This window comes from Limulus polyphemus, unplaced genomic scaffold, assembly GCF_000517525.1.
Source record: "Limulus polyphemus unplaced genomic scaffold, Limulus_polyphemus-2.1.2 Scaffold9295, whole genome shotgun sequence".
NCBI lineage: Eukaryota > Metazoa > Arthropoda > Merostomata > Xiphosura > Limulidae > Limulus > Limulus polyphemus.
This window is the reverse complement of record NW_013674905.1, coordinates 10,133-15,985: the sequence shown is the minus strand read 5'-3', so window position 1 is coordinate 15,985 and position 5,853 is coordinate 10,133. Positions and strand designations below refer to the sequence as shown.

At 33.1% G+C, this 5,853-nt stretch overlaps 1 long non-coding RNA gene across 1 annotated transcript; it reads right to left on the bottom strand.

Moving 5' to 3' along the window:
* Positions 1-31: 31 nt before the first annotated feature.
* LOC111083376 lies at positions 32-4,420 on the bottom strand. The gene is made up of 3 exons (XR_002609006.1): positions 3,888-4,420; positions 2,285-2,286; positions 32-42 (listed from the first exon to the last, which is right to left on the bottom strand). It is a non-coding gene; the product is annotated as an uncharacterized LOC111083376 (long non-coding RNA).
* Positions 4,421-5,853: the final 1,433 nt, after the last annotated feature.

Genomic DNA, 5,853 nt, shown 5'->3' with positions numbered 1-5,853 from the left:
CTATAGGAACCGTATCAGATATTAAGCTGATAAGAACAGATACTACACTTTGATCTTAGCCAAAAGGCCGAGAAGCGATACTCGTAATATCCTGTGATGGGTTTATAAACCTTCGTTACTCCATTTGCCAGAATGGTGTCTCAAACATTTTCCCGCATCCCAATTTTATTATCTTTGTCAATCACAGCAAATTCCTTTTCCTTTAGAACCATACAAATTTGAGAAATAGTACTCTTTATTCTAAAAAGACAAAGAAAAAAAAGTAGTTCGAAAACGTTTAGAAAATACGAAAATAATGCGTTTTCCGCTAGTGGCATACGGACGTAGCAGGGAGCGAATATTTAGGTAAGCCTTTTTATATTTTGAATCAGTTTATTTTTCTTTTCTGTTATTCATTCATACTTCACTGCCGTCAGCCTTATTTATATAAAAATATGATGTTCGATGAATAATTTAAGTGATGTTGTTACACATTTGAGGTTCGAGAAATACTTACATGTAACATTTACCTTCGTACGTACACTGGGGAAATCTACACAGAAGGGTAGGAAAACGTATTCACTCTTTATAAAGAACAACATAAAAGAAGCGCAGTTGCGGATAATTTTTTAACTAATCATGGACAAATATCACCTGATATGAAACCACCATTCTCTGTACAAATACTTACCAAGTACACTGAGAGAAGAGTTAAAGACGTTCTTCTCATAGAACAACTACCACCACAGATGAATAGGGGGTGGAGCATATAATTATTACTATTTAATTTTTACGTCTTATCTTTTGTTATTCAATGAGTAACTTGGATAGAACTTTTGTTTACTACAGGTATCAGTTTAAAGTGTCGTCGGAAACGAAATTACGGAAAGTTAATTAACAAACGGAGACGTAACAACTGATTGGAGTTGCTTTTCTATTGATGACGTCTAGTTTTTTTTCCAGTTGTTACAATTTTCCTTATAGGACGAATAGTATATAATAAGCTGAACATTCTTGTTCCTGTTCAGTAGGAATACATTTCGTTTTATAGTTTCTTGAGGAGCATTCCACTAAAACATAAACCGCAACTTACAGCACAAAGCTTTAAATGGTTTAAATAATAAATTTAATCGGATGCATTTATTTGTAGAAAGTGCGTTTGACATATTAGGTACTAAAGCTTATTATTGAAATATTTAATTCTGGTTAATATATAATCCTGGTTATTATATAATATATAATACTTAGTACAATACATGTTGTTTTTAAATAATACATAATGTATAGAGCAATTAAAAACTGTGTTGCGTCATCCAGGTCACGTGACTGGTGTGGCGCCACCTATTTTCTAGAACTATCCTGTACCTTGGCGAATGCTCTAGTATTTACTAGATATAGGGTAGTCTGGTATATAAAAGAGGGTGACTAAATATGTTAAATATAATATCATTTTAATGCAAGTTTATAACAAGGTAAACATACTTACTTATAATCCATCGTAACTTCTAAGCTTTTAACAATCAACTCCAATCAGCGAGTGTACATACAATGAAAAAGTCCTTGGGTTACTTGAATTTAAAGTCACGTGGTTCAAGCGTACTGCTCCTTAGGTGGGAGCTGACTATTCCCGAGTGCTGTAGTCAAGATAGATAATAAATGGGTAACAGCTTCTCGTCCAGAACTTATACTACGATATCATAATAGTAACATTTCAGTCACTGGATAGTTGGAATAATCAAAAACAGTAATAATCGAAAGCACTAGTTTCATGACATATATTGATTTAATGATAATTTTAATTAATCGAGTATTTTACATGATAATCAGTTAATCAAATTAATGGCCTACCTCTATCTTTGACCAACTTTACTGTTTAACTAAACAGCCCACACCAACAGCCAACGAAGTTCTTGATCATACAGCATACTAATCATGTATAAATCAATGCTATGATATATGCACTATAAAAGACAGATCTGACATACTCTGTTCACTTGTTAACAGTATTATCCAAAAATAGTTTTCATGTACAACAGTGGGTATGATAACAGCCACAAATTATACCTAAGCATAGGCACTGAATTCAAAAGTGTGGAAAGAGTCACAGTTGCCAACATCTGGTAAATGCACTTGATGTTTCCAAATTGTAATTATTAGAGTCTAGAATCCTATCTGGAGGCCTCACAAAAAAAGAAGAAAATAAAACATGGAAGTTATTGGCTGTGTGTGACAAAGTCAGTTTAGACCAGTATCTGATAGTTACTACTAGACAATAAAGGATAGTGACTACCCAGATTCCAGGAACAACTTCGGAAGATAATCAGGGCTAAAGTTTTAAAAGGAACAATCAGAACAATACTAGTTTACAGTCAGAAGACCAGCCATATGCCAACCTTTGACCATAAGTTAACAAATGTCTTAAGTAATTAGGTATGTTAACATACCAAATGGATAATGGACCAGTACATCTTTGTATTATTCACAGATGAGTCCAGGCTCTCCCTGTACAACAATGATGAAAAATCATCAAGGAAAAACTAAACAGAAGCATGAATTGCACAAAAGGTTGCCTTTTAAAGTCATTCAATCACATCAAAGGGTGGCATGGCAAGAACTTGCTTTGAACCACAAAACCTTAGCTTAGCTAACTCTGTCCTGCTACTCCATACAGTAAAATATAACTGTTGTAGATTATTCTGGATCCTAGTGTTAAAAACTAACATTTCAATTCTTGCTTTTTGTAACTCAGTTTGTCTTATTCTAGTGCGTATCAATGCATTAGTAATATTCACTAAAGCTTTATATAATTTTCTAATTTCTTGGTCAGGAACTTCAATTGTCTGATTTAATAAATTCATTATAGTTACCTGTTCACCTATTAAATGAATCATTTCCTTAGATACCTGTCTCTGTCGTTCTACCTTCTCATTTAATTCTTGTAAATCGTCGGTGGTTGCGGTTCCAATTAAGAATTTCAAAATGCTTCCACCCGCATTTATTAAACCTCGTTTCTGTCTAGTTCTGTCTGATATTGATACACTATATGTCATATATTTTAATTAAAATAATAATTCACCTATCTTGTCATGATATTGCTTAATTAATGTTTTATAGTTTTCAATCAATCCTTCTTTTAAGATTCTTGCTAACTGTAAGATAGTCGTTTCCTGATATCTTGTGTGATGTAATGTCCCATCTCCTGAACTTTCTAATCAAAACTAACGTGAGTATTCACATCAAATGAATTCTCGAATGTTACTAACTCTGTTTGTAAACATACTAATAATGGAACACACTTTGGAAACGATACGTCTTCGACAATTATCCATTTGTCTCCTCAGAATATAAAATTATCTTCTTCAACAAAAGCCATACCTACCTTGTTTTCCACTGGAACAATACTTACATTCTGTCCCGTCCTGATCTTTACCATCAGTAACATATATCATCACGTCTATCAGAAATGTACTGTTCTATTTCTTTCGCAAATGTTCAAATAGTTCTTGAATATCTTCTCTGCTTGCTTTTAAGTTTAATTTTACGAAGTTACTGAAATACTCTTCACGCTGTCCGCCGGTTCTGTACTGTCAATTTTTCGCATGAAAACGCAGTACCAGCGAATAAGCGTTATCTGACGCACGAGAAAAGGCTGTTGTCAGTATCTTGATGCATTTTTTTTTAGAAATAACGTCTTTAATGGCATACTACAGTTTTTTGTCGGTGTTTATACTCACGAGTTAAAAATCATTAGGGGCCTTCATTAAATCATCAAATAATAATCAAATATATATATGTATATATATAAACAATAGCAGAGCCCTGGAATACAAAGTAAACCCTGTTGATGCTTTAAAATGATTTTCTTGTGTACAGGGAAAACAAAATTTGAGTCCAAAAAAAATTCTCACCCCATACTGACATCACAAATGGGTCATTATTGAAGAAATTATTTAGACTTTCCCATCTCGTTTGGAGGTGTTCACCTGCTGACGTCCATGTTTCATAGAGTATACTGTAAGCAACAATACGTTTGTAAGACACCACGTAAGTAATCGTTTAAGTTTTAGTATATTTGTTGTTAGGAGTTCTTAACCAGTGCCAGCCTTAGTAAGTGCAAGGCTCCAAGCAGCAGGGAGATCAAACCACACTGTCTAGTAATGAAGAAGAGGAAGGTTACAGGGACTTACCCCCAAAAATACTTTTCAAATTAATACTGAAAATTAGGTGTATGTTACTTTAAGGGATTAAGCATCAGATATTGCGTTCCAAGTTTACAGGGGATAAAAATAATTTATATATTTTAAACAAAAATTCACCAGTACAAAGAAATATTTTTAAGCTTTGTCAGGCATGTCAAACAAAGGATTTATTATTGAAAAGTTTATTTTGAACGTGCTACTTATTCCGTCGAACTTCTTGTAATGTTTGGTAAGCATGATCATGGTTTGTTTGTTTGTTTGGAATTAAGCACAAAGCTACACAATGGGCTATCAGTGCTCTGCCCCCACGGGTATCGAAAACCGGTTTCTAGCGTTGTAAGTTAGGTTGACATACCGCTGTGCCGCTGGGGGGCAAGTTATCAAGTACCAAGCTTATCTAATACAATGCCAAAAAATTTAATGGATATTAAAACGCATGCTAATGTTAAAATATTGATAAAAAAAAACTGGTTAATAACACAAAAAATAATGTTAGTAACTAATATGTACAATTAATAAAAACATTCAAACTGAGTATTTATATTATTGTATTTTATGAGTATTGTGTGATCAGTTTATAAACAGCTATTTGTTAGATAATAGATTTATTTCTGTACAACGTTTCATCTCTACAAAAAAAGTTGTACCTTAAATGTTGTACGTGATCATATCTCACTGTTGGAGAAGAAATGTTGTACATAAATAAATCCAACAAATAACTGTTTCAAAACTTCATATTGTTCGAATGTTTTCTTAAACTTCAATTTACGTGTAATATTGACACTGTTAAACTACTGTCAAATTAGCGAGAAGAAGAAACTTGAATTGTGAACTCCAGTGTGTCAGCAGTGAACTTGACGGCTTATAACGCTATAATTAATGTTCGACCCCTGCATTAAGAAGAGTGCAGACAGCTCATTTTGCAGCTTTGCACTTAGATCGAAACACGAAAACCGATCGTGAGATTTGTTTTTACAAATATTTCAATGCAAGACTTCATAACTAACTCAGCCAAACTGTTGTTGGTCGCCAATACACTGTGAGAAAATAGATCAACGAGAAAAATACAACAAAACTAGGACAAAGTAAGAAATAAGATTTAACTGCAAAATAACATTTCATTTTAAGAATTTGATTACATCATTCGGGAGTGGGTTAGTGAAATGACGCCAATGCCGTTTTTTTAACATACTGATTGTTCTGTGAAATTCACATTTATTTGTAGCGACATAAAAATCAACATTTTGATTTAATATTTTTTCCATAATAATTCATAATGTAATTTTTATGATCAGCAAGAATTTACTAAGCAGATAAGTAACTTTTATAACAGTCTGAGACTCGTTCAAGTAATTATTTGTAGCAGAAATGAAATAAAAATGTCCCGATTTTTATTAGAAGCCAAAATGTGACAAAGATTCTCCATTTGTAGTGGCTTGAACATACAGATTCTCCATTTGTGAGTGGCTTGAACATACAGATTCTCCATTTGTGAGTGGCTTGAACATACAGATTCTCCATTTGTGAGTGGCTTGAACATACAGATTCTCCATTTGTGAGTGGCTTGAACATACAGACAAATGGAGAAAAATGGAGAATCTGTATGTTCAAGCCACTCATTCAATAGTGAATTACCTGTGGTTAGTGACAAATAATAAAATAATATGGTTATAAG